Source organism: Eptatretus burgeri, chromosome 5 (assembly GCF_056783735.1).
Source record: "Eptatretus burgeri isolate ZD-2024b chromosome 5, Ebu_testis_v1, whole genome shotgun sequence".
Taxonomy (NCBI): domain Eukaryota; kingdom Metazoa; phylum Chordata; class Myxini; order Myxiniformes; family Myxinidae; genus Eptatretus; species Eptatretus burgeri.
Window position 1 is genome coordinate 47,025,524 of NC_140965.1, and position 21,391 is coordinate 47,046,914.

The window sequence follows — 21,391 nt, forward strand, 5'->3', positions numbered from 1 at the left end:
GGGGAGAGAGAGGATTAGACAAAGAGAGAGGGGGTGGGGGAATCGGAGCTAGCAGAGAGAATATGTTATGCTTTATGAACAACACACACACACACACACACACACACACACACACACACACACACACACACACACACACACACACACACACACACACACACACACACACACACACACCCTTTTATTCGTATAGATATACTGTATATATATGTGTGTGTGTCCATAAATAATAAATATATTTAGGATTCCTGCCTGGAGGGCATGAGTGCCCGCGAATAAAATAAGGATAAAAACAATTTAATACAGTTATGAACGTCCTGTTAAGCAGATTATTCATTGATTTAAACTATCTGATGGACCGAACTGTTGATCTTTAAGGGGACATTACTGTATACAAGGGAATACCTTTTTGGGCAGGTTGTTGATTTGCGATTTTTGTTGCCACGTCATCGCTTGATATCCTTTTGGTGCAGGGTCCACAGTACTGCTCCGCACAAACAAATATCGTGTTCTCAGTTTCCCCAGTGGGAATTCCACCGTATGTTTAACATTTCATAATGTCAGCCTTATATTTGTGCCTGGAAGTGCCTCGTGCTCTGTTTATCAATGGAAGGCACTTGGTGATGGCCATTCCCCAGAGAAAATCAAGTCTTCTCGTTCCTGAATACCAAGACGACTGCATCCGTTCCATCGCTCTGGCCTAGCATTGCGTTGATGCATTGCATGATGCTGCATGTCAATCGTCAAATGATATTCGTCTTGTCTGGGAAGTTGGTATTTCTCACCATTTGTTTGTGGGTTACAGATGCCAGAATAATATGAGACGCTCCAAACGAACGACGAAAGCACGTTTGGTCCAAAACACGGTGTTCTGATTTGTTTGGAATTGATCGATTATAATTATCGGTGTTATGTTTGATCAAGTGTGCCACGAAATTTTCACGTGTAATTACAGTTCCTGTTTCCATTTGACCATTCCTTTGATTAGCGTATTTTGTGAGCTCCAATAACCGTTCATGTACCACCGGTAATGAAAAAAATAATAATTTGGTGACTTGTTCTCCATGAATAGAATTTACAAAATGTCACTCGACTGTAATGGAAATGAGTAACTTTCATCATCTGCCATTATTTAGCCCCATTTCTTGGAACACTCGAACTAACAATGCAGATGGCTGCCTCGATGTTCCACAGAAAAGTTTATTTACCATTTTCCTGTGACTCCATACTCATTTTCCCCATGTTCATAATAGTAATGAGATCATTTCATCCCAGTTTCCAACTGTACACCGATTTTTGTTCAGTCAGACTAATTGTAGTATTTTATTTGGGTTCGCAGGATAACCTAGCAAGGGTACACACACTTACCTCTTAAAAGTCTTGGCTGAGTTTGAATCCTGACCAAGCTATAAACTGTCATCCTGGTGTTTCACGGGCAGGATGATTCATCAATGTGTGTGTCATCCCTCAGATGGACTTTAAGCCGGGTGTCCGGTCTGCCAGCATTTGTTGGCGGGTGTAAACTGTAAAAGATCCCTACATCAGGCTTGGCCATCCAGTTCATGAATGATTTGGGCTAAAGTACTTTATCCAGCCGATCCAACAAGAAATTGAGAATAATTGGGTCCATTAAAGAAGAAGAGGAGACTTTATTATTTTGTTCCACCAATTTATTTTAATGTTACACAGATGTATCAATCTTGTACTTGTTTGATGTGCTGTTCATAGCTTGCAGTGTAGCTTTTCGTGAACTCTGAGAGTGAGCAATAAATGAGGATCAAACTCGGTTTTCAACTTTTAAAGAGACCATATTAATGCATGTTCATGTATGGCTAAGTGCATGTAAGTGGTTACCACTCTGTTTCAAAAATGTCAAAAAATGAAGTTTGCTTCACTGCCTTCTCACTACATTTTCCTGAAAGTGTAAGTGTTACTGAGTTCAGAATAAAAAAAAACCGTTTAGTATATATATATATATATATATATATATATATATATATATATATATATATATATATATATATATATATATATATATATATATATATATATATATATATATATATATATACCGAAATATGATACTTTGAAGAAGGGGCACCTATTTTGATGGTTTTGCGAGTTTTCAATGAAATTACCTAATTTTTCTTTTTTTTCTTTTTTGGCAAAATAAATGAAGGTCATAGTATGTAACTTATTCTAGCAACTAATCTAATAATCAAAATACCAATTTCTGCGATTATTAAGAAATAATACATCCCTATTTTTTATTACTGCTCTATTCAGTGACTGTCAGATGCTGAAAAGCACTAAAAGAGAGAAGATTTATCGAACAAATTCTTGGACGTAAATTTTCAATTCATTCAATTCTAGGAGAAACAAAAAGCTCTCTAAATTCTCCAAAAGTGTTTTAACTGCCTTCTAAATTAATAAAATATTTTTTAAATACCTGGAAAAATATTTAAAAAATTTTTTTAAGAAAATCAATTTTTTAATCAAATTCAAAAAAGTGTGACGTGCAGTCAGACAAAAATGCAAAATTACTCTAAACATGCATGTTTTCAATTTTTTTTAACTATTATATCTATATCACTGTGCCCCATTTGTAAAAAAAATTTTTGTGAAAATAATCTGATGCACAGAAGAATAAAATCATTTTTTTTTTTGAAACGTGACGTGCAGTCGGACATTTGGGTTGGAAAGTTCGGTCAAGCCGCTGTAATTAAGTATCCACCCGGATCATCTCAATTTTTTAAAATTGATTATTGGTAATAAGTTGAATAATTTAAGACACGTAAATATGAGTTATTGATAAACTAGTCATTTTGTTATGGGATTTCATAGTCCCAGGCTCTAAAAGGGAAATAAAACAAGAAAAAAAATAAAAATATGCCAGAATGTGCATATATCATGCGAATCCACCACTGACCGACACAAATGCTGATTTTCTCAGACTGTGGGTGACAACCTTTTGATTAGATGAGAAATTTCATATAGAATGTTTTATATTTTGTATTTTTGCATGGTCTAATATATGTCATATTTTAAGGTGAAACAAGAAAAAAGGCCAATACTGGGCATATATATTCAACAAAAATCCTGTCGATTCAGTAATATACATCATAGACCCATTAACCTATATATTTTAAGGTCCTATGGAATACTGTCTGTGCAATGAACCAAATTTCATGACCAGTAGTAGTCTTTGTGACTTTCAAAAATGCCACTCAAGTCAGGGTGTGCCCTAAAATATGGGTGGTAACCACTTACATGCGCTTAGCCGTTTGCATAAACAAGCATGCAGGGGTGTTGTAACTTCTCATTATCAAAAGCTTAGATAGTTCTGAGACTCATCACAACAGAAGAAAACGCAAATGTATAAATTCTTTTGTTGAAACGACACTGGCCATTTCAATCTCCGAGGTGCCATCGTACCTTGAATTGGTTCTTGATAATTGCGCACCAGCAGTTCTGCGGTGATGTTTTGAAAACTTCAGTGCACACAGTCACCTGGTTGAAGAGGCATGCAGTCGTTGGGTCCTAGTAAACAACACCCTCGTACACACCGTCTGCCTCGGTTCTTTTATCTCAGAAGGTTAGATGTGGTCATTTCCCTGGCATCAACATTTCCAATTACTCACCAGATCTTGCTCTGCATTTGTCTATTCACTCATTGCCCCTTGTTGTTTTGCTCTTCCACGAGGCCCAATACCTGCAAAAAAACCCCAATACCTGTATAAAAGACATGATACCCGTAACAAAGACCTGATACCTGTATAAAAGGCCCGACACCTGTATAAAAAATAGGGGCAAAAATAGGGTAGAACCAGAGAACAACTGGTAGGCGTGGATTCCCCACAAAATATGTAAATTAGCTGGTTTTGAACAAACTTGTGAAAGCACCATGCAGAGATTATTCCTATCAAGGGTGAATTGTTTTTGAGAAATCAAAAGTATCGATCCCAGAATGGTAATGACCTTTGACCTTTAAATTGACCGACTTGATATGCAATTTTGATAGGATTTGCAAGGTATCAGGAAGTTCTATATCACTAAGCCTTGGTCATCAGAAGTTCTACAAAGTTTGGTGAAAATAGGACTATTAGTTTCAGCATCACGGTGATGAAGTTTGTGGTCAAGTTTCATCAAAATCATGTGTGTGGTTTCAGAAAAGAAAGCAAATACCTATTCTGGGGTGTCAAACCTGGACTCACTTTGACCCCCCCAATTGTGTTTTTAATGCCATGAACAAACTTTACTCTATCACAGGTGATGAAGGTTGTGGTCAAGTTTCATCGAAATTGTTTGTGTATTTTCAGAGAAGAAGATCTGAGTGTTTACATTCTGAGTCATTGAATCACTGACTGATGGACACCGTGTGATGCTAATAGCTCACCTGAACTATGTTCAAGGTGAGATAAAATTGACTTTTAAGTGTACCCAAAGCTAAAACGTTTACATGTGATGACTATTTGTCAATGTCTGACGGCAGTTCTGCGAGGGCTTCAGAAATTGGTTGATGTTTCCGAACGCTGTCATCAATGCATCCCTTCATTAGGAGCCGACTACGAAAAAGGTCACTTTATAAAATGGAAGCAATCAAGAAACTCAATATTGTTTTTATTTGATGTCTCGTTGCGTATAAACATGTGATGTGACCAAACTTTGGCCAGAATGAATGATACGACAGGTTCAAACCCTGTACTTGTTCTGTCAGGAATCATGTATATGTTTCACCATGCACTTCTAAAGGTCATGTATGTGAGCACAGTGACATTCTGGCATTCTTAAGGCTGTCAGAGTGGTGTGCATAACAGGAAAGACCACAACCATGTAATTGCTGACAACCCCGCCAGGCACGGTGTCTCTCGGGTGTCACAAATCTATATGTCTGCTCTGGGGTCAGTGACGAGAGTTTGTTTTCTCAGAAGGTGATTCCGACATCGCTGCCAAAGCACGATGTTCGTTATTACAACCACATCGACAGTCAGGGTGGGAATGCCATGACAGAGGTCACTTAAACTTGGTGGACTTGAAGCTTATCTTTCATCCCTTCACAAGTAATTTTTTCTCGGCAAAAGGTATTACGAATGCAACGCAGTTAGATTTTCCTCCATAGAAAATGTTCACTTGGAAATTTCATTTGGGCCAAAAGTTTTCAGCAGGGACGTGATGACGACATTCTTTTTAATGGACCTCCCCTGTTTTAATGGCTTGATCGAAATCCTACTCTGCTCCATCCAATCCGGTTGTTTCAGGAGCAAGAAAGCAACATCGACGTCACCTTAGTTTCCAGTCTAAGGATTGAACATTGTGTTCGTTTAAAGTTTGTTCCATTACCCTGCCACTGATATTCCAAATCCGAACATGAATAGCCGTTGTTTTTTCGTTTGGTTGGTTTTCTTCAGACAGCCACTTTGCACTTGCTGCTGCGTTATCGATTTTACGGTTTTCCCACTGAATTCCAATGATGGCCGAGTAGAACGAGAGTTATGCCACCCACTTTTTCTTCTTCCTCTTATTCTTATTTAATGGCCACAATTATTCCTATGTTGTTGTGGTGTTGGCCAGGGGAAGTTTGGCCCAAGTCTTTCGTGAACCGGCTGGCCAGGCTTGACACTCGACTAAGGTGAGGGCAGGAATTCGTAATTTGTTCATCGTGCTGGCGACAGCTCGCCGACTCTTAGTGGAGGACACCGTGGGATCTTTAATGACCACCAACTAATACCAACAGACGGGACACCCAGTTTAACGTCCATCCGATGGACGCCACACACACTGATGTATCACCCTGCCTGTTAAACACTGATGTGGCAGTTTATATCTGTCAGGATTTGAACCCAGGCTAGACAGCTTAAAAGCGAAGTGTGCTGTGGACCAGGATTAAGAAATGTGTAGTTTTGACACTCGGTACTGTTAAGGTTCACAATGCGTGTAATCAAGTTGAACATCCGGCTTGCAAATTTCTCCTGTGAATGACACAAGTACCGGGTTAGCGTAAATCTCATGGTGTCAGAATGAGGAAAATAATGCTATAACCCTTTATTCGTGGAGACACAGTCTGGTGCTCTTCTACACATCTTTTCATCACGTGAATATTGTAGACTCCAATGTATGTGTGTTATTGCAAAAAAAAAATAAAAACAGGAAAGAAATTGCGGTAAAGAGAAGCGACGTCAAATGGATCGACCAAGTTAGTATGATGTGGAATGCTCCCGTGCTTATTATTTGCTCAAAGGGATTGCCGTGACACTTTTTAAAAGTTTCACATAATTTAATTTAATTGTGATTGTCTCACCTGGAGACTTTGCGCTGGATGTTTCCGCATCAGGTGTGATGTTTCCTGTAGGATTCACTGCTGCGGTCTTTCATTATCTGTGAAAAACGCATTCCATAACATTCCTTTTGACAGAGATGTATGAACCTCAGCAGTGCACTGGTATTTACTTCAAGGTTCAGTAAAGTTGTCTCCCATGGCGAGGCCCAAGAACGAGGCCTATTACCGGCTGCCACATTGCAGAAAAGTCAGTAGTCTGTTTTCTTTAACCGCCTCTCCTCTTGTATAGTTCCTTCTGCTCTCTCATCCCACCGACCTTCCCCTGCTCCTTCAGGACTCGCACGTTCTTCCTGTAAACTCCTGTTGGGTAAACTCCAAATTCCATTTTTTTCTGCACATCTCTACTCATTTGTTACTCTTCTCCCCGTTTGTGGAATTCTAAAGGATAATGCACGTCCTTGAGAAGTAGCGAGTCCTTGAGAAGTAGCGAGTCCTTGAGAAGTGACCTTCCTAATGCTACTCAATCCTACTTCTTCAATTCTGGCCTTCGAGAAAAGCAGGTGGTTCACCACTTTCTCCTGTGTTCCCTCATCCATACCCACATTAACCTCTTCCAACCCTATTAACCACATCTAACCCTGTCCTTTAACTTGCAGGTTACTGTGTTTCCTCCCCTCCTATCTCTCTCTCTCTCTCTCTCTCTCTCTCTCTCTCTCTCTCTCTCTCTCTCTCTCTCTCTCTCTCTCTCTCTCTCTCTCTCTCTCTCTCTCTCTCTCCTCTTTTTCCTCTTCATTCATTCCTTTGTTTATTGTTGTCAACTGTGGCTACACTGCCCTTCTATCAGTTTGTTGCATTTTACCCTGTTTCACCTTGCTTTTCCAAAAGCCTTTATCATGTACAGAACCCCTCCTCTCCACCCCACCCCCCAAAAAAAAAATTAATAAAAATAAAAAACAACATAGGTTTTCCAGATATTTTGGGAATAATTCCAATACTTCAGATTTTCTACCATGATGCCTTTCTTGATTCATTCATTCATTTATTACCCCTCGCGCACGAAGCGAAAACCGAGGCTAAGAAATTGGTTCACTTCTGTCTGTCTCTCCAAACGTCAGTTTATAATTGAGGAACAACTTACTTTCAGTTGAATGTTTCATTTTGAACATGAATCGGAACACGAACTTGTGGTTGATCAGTACTTTGGCTCTGAATTTGGAAAATTGTATGGAATGTCGTCCCAATCATGCTTGCACAGAGGAGTAAGGAAATTGTTGAATTGTCTTCCGGTCTGGCAGTCAAACAAAATTAAAAAATAACTTACTGTTTTTTAGGAAGACACGCATGACATAAACAACAGGCCCAAAGAACTAATTTAACGTCCACATGAAAGAAGAAAAACTAATTTAACGTGTTAATACGCTTGTGTATCAACAGTGGTAAACTTCTGGAAAGAAGGTTGGTTGTTTTGTTTTTTTACTACAGCCTTTAAGACCTTTATTAACCCCCGTTGGACTTAGTCCGAAATGGGGGCTTATGGATTAGGCCTTGATTTTCGTGTGTGTGCGCGCGTGTGTGTGTGTGTGTGTGTGTGTGTGTGTGTGTGTGTGTGTGTGTGTGTGTGTGTGTGTGTGTGTGTGTGTGTGTGTGTGTGTGTGTGTGTGTGTGTGTGTGTGTGTGTGTGTGTGTGTGTGTATGCACGTCCATAGCCATATCTCAGAGATGTATTGACCCATTTTATTCACACTTGGCACAAAGACAACACACGATGGTGTATGTACATAGGCACATCGAGTTTTTTTCGACGTCAAATCCAAGATGGCCGACTGGCAGCCATTTTAGTTGTAAAAATAACAAAACCCCGGTGTTGAACACGTCCTGAACCATTTCTCGGACATGCATTTACCGATCTTGTTTAAACTTGGGAGACCGATAAAGAATGATGGATTACATAAGCTGTTATTTTTTTTCAACATCAGATCCAAAATGGCTGACTGGTGGCCATTTTAGTTGTAAAAATACCCAATGTTGAACACATCCTCAACCATTTATTGGACATGCATTTTCCGATGTTGTTCAAACTTGGCATACAGATAATGAGGACTTACATATGCAGATCCATCCTTTTTTTTTCGATATCAGATCCAAGATGACCAACTGGTGGCCATTTTGTTACTTAAGTGTGTCCCCAACCATTTCTCAGACATACCTGGTCCAATTTTGTTTAACCTTGGCACAAGCAAAGTACATGTTGGCATACACGTGTCCCTCACTTTATTTTGCGATCTGATCAAAGATGGCCGACTGGTAGACTGGCGGCCATTTTAGTTGTGCATAAATATGGCTGAGCTGTTTCACTCCATGCAGCAATAGTACTAAAACAATGGGGGATATGACATTTTATGTCTTTTTTTTTCTTGTTTTATCTCAGTTGAATTATAGACTTGAACACTATCGAACACAAGTCACCTTCTTGGTACTTTCTAAAACCTTTCGTTTTGCAGTACAGTACTTGGACAACAATATTATGCTATCTCGCCCAATCAAATGTCCTGCTCACTCTCAGTGTAAGGGAATATTGAGATGCAGACAAAGTGTTGGTTTGTGGTTAATATCGATTGTGCCCAGAAACGCAAACCAAGAGTCGAAAAGACCCTTCCCATGTCCTTTTTCTCAAGACTGCACGGTTTAAGGTGTTGACAAAATGGTAGCTCACCAGAAATATAGATTGTGCTTGGATACACAAGCAAGAGTTGAAAATCCGCTTCCCATGTCCTTTTTGTAAGACTGCATGGTGTAAGGTGTTCTATGAACTCCCTAGTTCATTCATGCATGCATTTCTCTTTTTTATGCTTGTATTTGAGTTCTTGTTAAGTTAGAATTCATTTTTAACTGATGTCTTTGTCACTGAAAAAGGTGTTAGCCTTTTAATGTGAATGTTGTGGTGGTGGTGGTGGTGTTTGCTGGTGAAAGCCCTCGTCCTTCTTGTACTACCAATATGTAAGCTCTTTCATGAGCCTTTTAATAAATAAATATATGGCATAGCAAAGATAAAACCAAAAAAAAGTATGCAATCGATGATCATTATCCTTTAGAATTAGATCGTGTCAACTTGTGGTGGTAAAATATCTAATGTGATCTGAGAAAAATGCAGAAATACAACTCAAATCATGTTTTTACTCATATAATCCAGTTCCTTGAAGAATCATCGTCCATGCTGTACATCTGGCATTCTTTATGGCCCAAAACACTGCATGGTCATTCACCAAATGTGTTTGAATTCCCATTTAAACCTGTCCACCCCGTCCACTGCCACTACCTTTCTGGGGAGTCATTCCATGCATTAACCACTCTCAGACTGTAAGACCCCTTGCCTTAAAACGATCCTAACTCTCATCTACTTTATCCTCAACCTATGACTCCTGGTCCTAACACTGTCCACTCTGCTAAAACAAACTCCACAGCACCAATATTGTGCACACCCTTCATTATCTTAAACATCTCAATCAGATTCCCTCCCCCCCCTCCCATAATTAACTGCTTTGGAATGTATAAATTGCTGTCTCCTTTAAACGTTTCTCATAGCTTGGTCGAGATAGCCCTGAAATCAATCTGGTAGCTCTAATTCTCTGCTGAACCCTCTCTATGATGGCTATGTCCTTCCTCGGGTGTGGTGACCAAAACTAAATACAATATTCTAGATGAGGCCTCACTAAATTCCGATCCAGTGTTAACACTATGTCTTTTGATTTACAATTTATCCCCCTATAAATACAGACTAAAACAGTGTTGGCTTTACTCGGAGTTGCTGTTCACTGCGCTGTCTGATAACCCCTCACCTCCCCTGCCCCAACCACCCCAATATCGATTACCACCCCCAGAGACTTCTCCTGTGTCACATTCTCCAAGATTGCCCCTTGCTTCATGTAATCCCCATTTTCATTTTTTTAACCCATCCCCAGCATCTTACATTTTTTATGTTTTAATCTACATCTGCCAATCCTTTGCCCAATCTATTAAAGTATCGAACACCCTTACTTTACTGAATCTGATCACCTCGTTGTGTGCTCTCTACCTTACCCCGAAGCTGTGTGTCACCTACAAATTTAGAATGCTCACTCTTAACCCCACTGTTCAAATCATGGATGTAAATTTTGAATAAATGGGGCAAAAACATTTCCTTACACCCACTAAGAAATGGGGTCAGAGATCATTTAATATTACTTTCCACATATCTACAAAGGTTTAGGCATGATAGAGTGGTGAAAAAAAAAGAAAATCCAACTTAACGTTTTGTCTGAAACACTTCCCGGCATTTACTCATGAATCTCTGAAAGTTTGACAAAGATCCATTTGGCCATCTCTGAGAAAAATGGCAACATACAGACAGACAGACAGACAGACAGATGGACAGACAGATAACTGCCCAGTACTGATCCCTGTGGTACCCCACTACTTACATCCTCCCAGATAGACATCCTCCCAATCACAATCTCTCTTTTCTTCCTATCACTAATCCCGTTTCCAATTCAGTAGGCGACTCCACCAGCCAATTCACAAGCCCTCACCTTACACTGCATCTGCCAATATGTTGCCCAATCAGAGTTCACAGGTGAGATATTCCCTCCTTAATGTCATGTCTTTCTCTCGATACAATTGTGTGTGTGTGTGTGTGTGTGTGTGTGTGTGTGTGTGTGTGTGTGTGTGTGTGTGTGTGTGTGTGTCTCTCCCCCCCTCCCTCTCTTTTTTTCACACCTATCAACCATGTCGCCTTGAATTCCTGTCCTCGAGGTGGATTGCTCACTAAACCACATTTCATTTACAGCAACGACAGTTTATCAAACCCCTCACCATCCATCCTAGCTTCCATATCTTACATCTTTCCATTCAAGTTCCTGGCATTCATGGACAGTGCCTTGAACCTTTCCCTTCCATTGACCATCCCTTGCTGCCCCACCCCTCCAACCACATCCTCGGTCTCTAGTCTAAAAAAATTCCGAATTCCTCTCTCAAGAACCACTGCGCATCTCACCGCCCCCTTCTATTAAGCACCCTGCCACCTACCTGAATGCATGTAATCACAATGACCATTCAGTGCTGTCGTTATGCTATCCAGAAGCAGAGCAGAGTATAAATGAGGCAAAAGCATTATCTTAATGTGAAATGCAAAACCTTTTACTACTACCTAAACGGCTCAAATTATTCCCACCTTGTGTGGTTGTCGTGGGAACGTTTTCGTCCCACATCTTTCACGAACTGGCTGACCAGTCTTGTTCACTTTGAGGTGGTTTGGTCAGGAACTTTCAATCTTTATCCATGTGCTGACGATAATTTTGCCCAACTTATTATAACTGGCCGACTCTTCGACAAAGACACCATGAGGGTCTTCAATGTCCACCAACTCCTGCTGGCAGATGGGACACCCTTTTGATAGCAACAGGGAATAGTAATGTGGGTCAATCCGTTGGTAAGAAGTCACACCCAAGGACACACAAGGAAATTAGATGCAGGAGGTGGAAGCCATTTGGCCCATCATGCTTATGCCACATCAACACCAGACAACATATATTTATATCAAAAAGAAAAATGCAAAATGTTTTATTTTTTTATTTTTATTTTTTGTATTTTTTTTCTTTCTGGGGTGCGGGACGTGGGGAGTGGGAAAAGGCTGTTCTTGGGTAAGAAACACACAACATCAACCATACACCACCCCGTGATGAGACCCCTACCAACATCACTCCGTACACACACACACACACACACACACACACACACACACACACACACACACACACACACACACACACACACACACACCCACACACACACACAATCACCCAACAATGCTCAAACTACCTAAAAGTCCTGTCAACATCCCCATACCTCTCTATCTCCATAGCTTCCAGGTACCTATCTAATCTAAATAAAATTGTCTCTTGTTTCTACTGCTACTACCTTTCCAGGGAGGCCATTCCATGCATTAACTACTCTCTGAGTGAAAGTCCCCTGCTTTGCTACCATCTTAACTCTCCTCTTCTTCACTTTCAGTCTATGTCCCCTGGTCCTATCACTTCCTACTCTGTTGAATCATTCATCTGAACTTATTTTATTTATATCTTTCATTATCTTAAACATCTCAAGCATATCTCCTTGTAACCCCCTCCTTTCCAGTGTATAAAGCCCTGTCTCCTTCAGTCTTGCTAGGCCTGGAATCGATCTCGTAGCCTTGCGCTGAACCCTCTCTATTGCAGCTATGTTCTTCCTGAATTGTGATGACCAAAACTGCACACCATATTCCAGATGTTGCCTCACTGAACTCCTATACAATGTTAACACCACCTCTTTTGATTTATAATTGATCCCCCTCTGAATACAACCGAAAACCCGATTGATTTACCTAAAGCTGCCTGGCACTGTGCCGCCTGCTTACCTCCTGTATCTATTGCCACCCCTAGATCCTTCTCCTGTGTGATACGCTCAAAAATTACCCCTTCCATCCTGTAATCTCTATTTTCATTGTTTTTTTCCCATCCCCAACACCTCACACTTGCTCAGGTTAAATTCCATCTGCCAATCTTTTGCCAAATCTAAACAAGTATCAATACTTTCCTGAATCTGATCACCTCCCCTCCCCCCTCTGCTATCCACCTCACCTCCAAGCTTTGTGTCATCTGCAAATTTGGAAAGCCTACTCTTCACCCCATTATCCAAATCATTGATGTGAATAATGAGCAGTAATGGTCCGGGTACTGATCCCTAAGGTACCCCACTACATACATCCTCCCGCTCACAGCTACTCTTTGCTTCCTACCACTAAGCCAGTTTGCAATCCAATTAGCTACCTGACCAGCCGCTCAACAAGCCCTCACTTTGGCTAACAACCTCCGATGTGGTACCTTATCAAATACCTTCTTAAACTCTAGATATACTCCACTGCCTTTCCTTCATCCACCCAATCAGTCACTGCTTCATGGAACTCTAAAAGATTTGTTAAACAGAAACTACCTTTGGTTATCCCATGCTGACCACCTTAATTAGTTTGTATTTGTTTAAATGGTTCCTGATCTGATCCCTAATTAATGTCTCCAACACCTTCCCCACAACTGAAGTCAAACTAACAGGTCTATAGTTTCCCAATTCTTCTCTGGATCCTTTCTTAGATAATGGTGGTACATTTGCTAACCTCCAATCCTCCAGTACCTGTCCTGACTCCAGTGAGTTATTGAAAAAAATCCGTTAATATCTCACTTACTTGCTCAGTCACTTCCCTCAATTCGCTCAGGTGCATTTATCTGGTGCTGTTCCTTTACTTCCTCCACTCTGATGTGGAGTTAATTAATAAATAATAGAAGCATGAATCTCCCAATCAGTGTCTGTTTTAGTGCCCCAAGTTAGTGTTACAAGTGCTGCGATGGGAAATGTTTTTCAAAAGTATCAATGGTTGAGTTTCAGCCAAACAATCGACATGACGAGCCGGAATGGAAGAAGCGTTGTGCTTTGCTTTTTTCAACAGGTTTAAATCCACCTTACGATACACTAACATGAAGCTATTTCATCATTGCTGGCGGTTTGTATCATCAATGGCGAAAATCATCTGACCACAACGAATGAGAAACATGTTACTATGATGCTTTTAATCTTTTTACAAGTAAATTGTGCATTTCTGTAACAAGTTAATGCCATGGTGGGATTAACAATAACATCCATGATCGGGTTTGAAATTGGTGTGGATTGTATTTCTCAAAATGACAAATTATATGGCATTTATGGCTTCTATGACAGTCGGTAATATGTTGAAAAGTAGTGCAGTAGGGTAACAGTTGGACAAAACAAGCAAGGGAATGAACAAACCAAAAAAAGATGAGGGAGGAGGGGACAAAACACAGTAACCTGTGATTTAAAGGGTTCAGTGAGATTAATGGGGGTACAAAAGATTTTGGGTAGGGATCGGGGTTGGGAAAGGTGGGATTGAACCACCTCCAGAAGACGGCTCAGAACAAAAAGGCTGAACAGTTTATGTTTCGTATCCCACTGTGAGGCCGGATCTGGATCCAGACTTGAATCCGAACCGAATTGGCTTGTTCTTGTCACCTAATAAACTCATCCACCTAGTTTTTGTCATAATTTGGCCAGAACGTTTTGAAATATCAAGCTATGCATAGTTTTTGGCACCTTATCTCATTGATGAAGAATCACCTTAAAAGTTCTAGAATCTGGATCTTCACCAAAATCTGATCGATTCGTCCTCGTCCCACACCCAACCTGTCCACTGCGTTTCGTCCGAATCCGTGAACAACTTTTTGAGATATCCTACTCACAGAAAGTTAACAGACAGACAAACAAACAGGGGTGAATATATAAACTCCATCCACCTTTGTTAGTGGAAACAAAAATAGAGATCTTTCCTCGGACAACATCCCCTCGGTTATAGCATTTTGGACATCAGTCATAGATGTGTTTCTGCCGTCAGGCTTTATCAGCGATGAAAATTGCTCTCAGATGCAGAGCTGTTAAACATCACCAAACATGAGGGTACCTGGAAGCACATTGAAGCAGGGCACCTCGTTGGATAGAAAGAGAAGTGAGAGTGGGAGGGAAAATAGTAAAGAGAGGGTGATGAGCGAGAGGGATGGAGAACGATGCAGGTTTGTATTCTAAGCACATGTATTTATATTTGCATTTTTAAAAGTTTTTGTTTCTTTGTGACAATGTTCTCATAAACAATTATTGCATTGCTCATATTTTTTTGGTGAAAAAGAAGAGCCATAGTATGATTATTAAGAGCTTGAATGCTGGAGGAACAGGGTGCCGATTCAAACAGCCTTGTCGAGCTGACCCCTTGAATTTCCTGAACAGTTCTGCACTACTGTTTTACTGTTGCTTCTGCACATCAAAGCATTTGTGAAAGAATGCGTTTTTGTCAACAGTGTTTACATTTTCTGTGTGCTCGGAACCATGTATTCAGATCATGTGTGGAACCACAATCATCGAGAGAACCCCAGCGTGGGGTTGTGATTTTCACGGCATGTTTTAGTGGTTGTTACAATGAGCATACCTGTTGCTGCTAGGGGTTTCTTTTGCATGTTAAAAACGAGAACGGCACTCGGTGGAGCGCATACCTCCACTCAGCTGAACAGTTTACGTTTTGTATCCACTGATAGGCTAGATCTGGATCCAGACCTAAACCAAAATCTTCTTGGCTTGTTCTTGTAACCAACTCATCCACCGGTCATCTCATCTCCAGTCAGTCATCCCAACTCTCATCTCCAGTCAGTCATCCCAACTCTCATCTCCAGTCAGTCGTCCCAACTCTCATCTCCAGTCAGTCGTTCCAACTCTCATTTCCAGTCATCTCATCTCCAGTCAGTCATTCCAACTCTCATCTCCAGTCAGTCATTCCACCTCTCATCTCCAGTCATCTCATCTCCAGTCAGTCATCCCAACTCTCATCTCCAGCGCTTCACACTTCACAGCAATGACAACATCGTGCCAGCCTCTGCCATCTTGGCTGACAACGTTGCACAAAGACTGCTAGTGTCAGAATCACGATACTTCGTACCCAGTGGTGGGAAGAACTAATGTTTGGACTGCACTTTCTTTAATTAAAATATCTCAACCTGTTTAGGAGGAAAAAAACAATAGGAGACATTACTTTTCAACACGCCCTTGTAATTTACAAAACACTTGTGGAAATATTTAATCATATCAACCTTGAAGTCCTGAACAGTTATGATAATTTGTCTTGGTGCTGTCTGAAATTGTGTCCAAAACAAAAAACAAACCACTTATTTGCCATTCCTTTAAGCAGAAACGTTTTGCTGTTTTTGAATAATTGAGGATTCTTTAATCTGCATCATATTTTTGTGTCATAGTGGCACTTGTTTGAATTACGATGCAACAAAAACTTGCAACAAGTGCAATGTCATCAGAGGACACTTGGGCTGTCTCATCCACAACGCAGGTGTAAAGACGTTATTTGTGTGGGAAAAATGGGGAAATTTCCAAATTCTTGTTTTGTCTGTACAGCGTTGGCCATTTTGCCTTTCTTGCTGTATACCTCTGGTGGCTGGACGGATGAGGTTCTACGAAAAAGAGCTCCTGCAACAGAAAAACAAATTTAATCATATTGTTGTGCAAATGACTCTTAGGGGTTAATAATACGTAAAATGGAGCACATATTTCCTTCTTGAGTGTTTTACAATAATAATGAAGGAATCATATGTGTTTTAAGAAATGCGTCACTTTTATGTAATCGATAGAGAGCTAAAACCCCTCCTCATGTCTGTTTCTAAAACCGTGATCCTTTTTCACCTGTTTATGGAAATTTTCCCCCTTTGGAATCTGTCATTTATTTCAATTAAAGCATCTAATGGGCCTGGGCGTGGCAGTTTTGGCGGCAGAATGGGATAGGGGCTGTCATTCATGGCTCATTTACCTCAGGGTTGTGGACTGAAGGGTCACGAAGGGTCTCTCTGCCCCCATACTGGGGTCCTGCCCAATAGTGAGCGAGACGGGAGAGTGAAACACATTACGGTGAGAGGTGGGAGTCGGAGTGATTAAAAGGCTGTGCAGCGGAAGTGGTAGGGGGGAGAAAGGAGTTCATGGACCAAACGCCACGGAAGGCTGCGCTTAGGCTGTCCTGCTGCCCCCATGCGCTCACCAAGCCAGCCGCAACTCTCCTCCTTCTCCTCCTCCTCCTCCTCCTGCCTGTGTGTACTCAAGTGCTGGGATGGCACGGTGACCAGGTCTGAGAGGGGATACGACCTGCAGTGTCCCAGCTGTGCTACACCAGTACGACTTGAGTATTTCCTGTCTTCTCTGCCTCTATCCGGTGTCTTTCTACCGTGGTGAGGTTGATCAGGCCCTCAGGCATAGGATAATTAAGGGATGCCGTTCCTTAGTTTGGTACCATGGGCACGTATATCAGTTGTGGGTAAGGGGATTGTATCATGTTGGATCACTTATTTGTTCTGTTTTGCCTCATACATTCCCATCCCCTCTCTTCTGTGTGGCCATTTCTTTATTAAATATACCTGGTCTCGGGGTGAGCTCTGGCTATCGTGGTTCTGTTGAGGTGATTAAGAAAGAGCCGTTAAGGGCTAATTGGACATGCTGAGTCAACACCATACACCAGATCATGATCACGTCACACGTCAGGCTTGCTCGGCCTCATTTGCATACGAAGTGAGGCGCCTCATCAGCATGATGGTTGGTGGATTCGGTCTTCCAATTCGCATGGTATCATGGCTTTTAGACACGTGATCCAGCAAGGAAGACCCCAAAGTGATTGACCGTTGTGGTCGTGTTTATATGACACGTTGGACTCTTACTTAATAATCGGAGTGACTGACGACCGTTACAATCGAGATATCAAGATGGTTATTTTTAATTTTGCGAAAATTATTCTCGGTCACCAATTAGTTATTCCTTCGTAAACATTATTTCCAGTTACCTGTATATTAACTGATATAAAATACTGTCTTATAACTTGTATACTTTTAGAAATGATGATGGGGAATAGGGTATTGTTGTGTTCATGGTGTGGGGATTCATTGATTTAATTAAGCAGTTAGCACAGTTCCCATTCATGCTAAAGATTTAGAATAATTTTCTGTATACAATGTCATGTGATGTTGTCCTTTGGATGGATAGTGCTTGCCAAATTTAATAGTTCGAGAGGGCAAGGTCGTTTCGTCTGGTGTTACCCCTTGTCTGAAGCCATATCACGTCCAGACCAGGGTACTGGGTGTCATGGCAGTTGCGGCATGTTGCGTTTTTCTGCCAGGCCACTACATTGGGGTCGGCAATTGTCTCTGTGATTGGTAGTGCATACCAGTTTGCTCTGCGTGCACATGCCCATGAGCCATGCCCAAGATGAGTGTGATTTCTTTGCCTGCCTACTCGCCCCTTTCGGAGTCATGTAAGAGGACCTCGGTGGGACGCAACGGTTCCTGGTGCTGCCACCCTGTCAGATTCGAATCCTGAATACCTGGTCTGGTTTTGTGTGAGTAGGTGAAAGTGAATGAACGTGGGTGGTACCTCAGCATTTTGGTTATTTCATTGTTTGGTTCCAAGTGTTATTATTTGTTAGGGTTCGTACAACTCAGTTATTTTGTGAGGGTTATTTGTTTGGGTTAGAACATGGGTGGTACAACTAATAGCTGAAATTTAAAAAAATTGGATAGCTCATGTGAAATGAAAAGTGGGGTTAATCAATTGGTTCACTTCTGACTGTCTGTCTGTCTGTCTCTCTGTCTACAGATGTCAGTTTATGATTGAGCAACTAGTTAATTTCAATTGAATGTTGTATTTTGAACATGAATCGGAAACCGAATCTCTAGTTTAGCAGTACTGTACTATTATGCCTCTGAATTTGACCTGAATGCACATGCGCAGAGGAATGGGATATACTCTTTTTTTTTTTGTATACCTTGTCGAGGCTCGTGTGAGAGATAACACACAACATTTTCCTTCTATCTCTTCCTCATCCTATCTGGCAGTCAAACAAAATTGATAATCTTTCCAAACAGGAAACTTACTGTTTTTAAGGACGTTGTAAAGGACACAAACAACAGGCACGAATAACTCATGTAACGTGTTAAACAAGGTGGGCAGTTAAGACACTACATCAACTTTCAAAAAAACTTTTCCTACAACCGTAAAAAATCTTTATTCGATTTCAATTGAATTATATACTTGAGCATTGTAGAACACAAACCGTCTTCTTGGCACTTCCAAAACCCTTCCATTTAGCAGTCCTTGCACAAAAATATTACGGCATTTTAGATCACCATGACCAATCAAATTTGTCGCTCGTAGACAACGTCCATGTCCTTGTTTCTCAAGACAGCGTGGGGTAATGTGTTCTATGAGCTTTCTAGTTTATACAATGTCATGTCTTTCTTTTGTTCGGGATTTTCCGTATATGTTGTCTCGTGTTCATAAAATTATCTTTTCTTCGTAAGACCATGTGTCCAATCTGCCTCCACATTCTGCTGCTCCATCAAACTAATTTGATTCATTGGCCTTCTCCCTGGAGGGCAAACTGGATTATAATAATCTGATAATTACCAGCACTTATAGAGGCTATTGAAGGTGGACTGATAGAACCTGCTCGCTGTCGGTTTCGAGTAAATTAGACAGTAAATCGACCAATCGCATGGCATGACGTGCCCAGTCGCGGTGAGCACAAATCCTTCAACTATGGTGTCAATCTTCATTTGGGGGGGGGGGGGTCACTGGCCAGGCACACAAGAATATAAATAGAAAATGCTATTGTATTGTCACATTAAATATTTCAAATTGTATTATTTATGTGATTCACAAAGGTGATAAAAAAACAATTAAAAGGCTTTAAGTATCTCCTTTTTGTGATAGATGGTGTTCAAGTATAATGTATATCAAATGAAAATTACCAACACTGATGTAATCACATGTGGTTAGGTTGTCCTGTGATTCATTGTCGTCCAGCCGTTCAGGAAGTACCACACCAGTATCAAGCCTATGATAGCACAGGTAGCCATACAATGTCAGTCATCATAGTGTAACTGAAGTAATGACTACTGGGACTTAAATACCACATGTCAAATGTGTAGAAGCCAAAATTTGAGTTGGTGGAGGATAAGCCGTCTGAAAAGATGTGGCAAGACTGTGGGAGAGGTATGTTAGATTTTGAAGAAGTTAGGTGAAACTTGAATTGTTCATAGATGAAGTGACTGAAGTAGAGGGTCGGAAGTCATTGAAAGGTGTTAAATATCTCAGAGTGTGTTCCCCACGTGATACATGGTTGTAACATTCGGATCGTGCCATTGCTGGAAAATCTTGCTGGAAATAAAGCTTGAATGCTGCCTTGATAAAAGTAAGAGCCATATTAGCTTGAAATGGTCTCAACGGACTTTTAGCTCTGCTGACATGATCCACAGCAAAAGTTTGAAATGGGCTGTCAGGGTTTAGGTGTTGGGGTTTGAAAGCTTTGTTAGGTGTTAGTGCCGGATTTAGGACTATGGAGACTCTTGGGCAGTGATTGACCGGTCATCCTATGACAATAATTCTCACTCCTTAAGGCCCAGTCACACCTTGACGTTTTAGCCAGCAATGGCAATGTATTAAAATGTATGTAAAACGCTGGCTTACGTTGAACTTTTGATGTTTTTTTTAAAGATTCGGACGTATTCATAACGACTTGGTCTTATGCATAACGTATTAGTATCGGACACAGAACGTTTCGTTGTGTTATAGATAAGTTATACCAACGAATGCTGAACCTGTTGTCGGCCTTCACAACCTATGCACAACCTTCACAACCACAAAAAAAAACCAGGGAGCCTGGAACACTGACGCTAATCATTACCTTGATGTGTTTCGACTTATGAGCACCTTACAAGTAACGTGTGTCGATGTGTCACCGATCGCGTAACGTGAGTACAACACGTAACTCAGAGGTTAGAAATAAGTTTCGGGTACGCTAAACATTACCTCGACGTGTTTCGACTTATGAGTAACTCACAAGTAACGTGTGTCGACGTGTGTCAACGATCGCGTGACATGCCTACAACTAATGGCCAGCGTTATGCGGAACGTGTGATCCATACGCTGGCATACGTCTAAAAATTTCAAGCATGGAAAATTTGAGGACAACCGAAAAGTACAACGTTTAAAGCCAGCGTACAACGACGTATGGCAGTGTTTTTCAGCGTGCTCTCAATGTTATCAAAACTTACCCATAACGTATTCGACGTGTACCAGCGTTTTAGACAAATTTTCCAAAAATCGGCATAAGTTGGCTAAAACGTCACGGTGTGACTAGGCCTTTACCGATGACAATTTGGACTTTTGAACATATCACAACTTTTTATCATTTAGAACACAAATCTGCATGATATAACAATTTTATTGAGTGTTTTAGAATATATGCCTGCAGTTACAGAAAAACAGTCTTGCGGAGGCCCTTGGGCAACTGCCCAGGCTGCCCGGCCCTAAATCTGATGTTGGGTGTTAGGGGGTGAAATGGGCACTACAGTGAGGTTAGCAAGGGGGGGGGGGAGCTGACAGGATTTCTGAAAGGTAAGCACACTTGCCTCGAAGCTGTCTAGCCTGAGTTCGATTCCCGACCCAGCT

At 41.0% G+C, this 21,391-nt stretch overlaps 1 protein-coding gene and 1 long non-coding RNA gene across 20 annotated transcripts in view; one reads left to right on the forward strand and one right to left on the reverse strand.

Annotated features, from left to right (window-relative positions):
* The window catches only part of HIVEP2 (HIVEP zinc finger 2), a 321,024-nt gene that overhangs the window by 26,819 nt on the left and 272,814 nt on the right, over nt 1-21,391 (forward strand). For 16 of the 19 annotated variants that reach the window (XR_015058307.1, XR_015058309.1, XR_015058308.1 and 13 more), the window contains exon 2: nt 4,320-4,412. The exons of the other annotated variants lie outside the window; for them this stretch is intronic. The gene's annotated coding sequence lies outside the window, so the exon portion shown is untranslated. The remainder of the gene's footprint in view (nt 1-4,319; nt 4,413-21,391) is intronic. 19 annotated transcript variants of the gene reach the window in all.
* LOC147026375 (uncharacterized) lies at nt 1,643-6,638 on the reverse strand. Its single transcript, XR_015058311.1, has 5 exons — nt 6,504-6,638; nt 6,299-6,375; nt 3,642-3,712; nt 3,436-3,510; nt 1,643-1,753 (listed from the first exon to the last, which is right to left on the reverse strand). It is a non-coding gene; the product is annotated as an uncharacterized LOC147026375 (long non-coding RNA).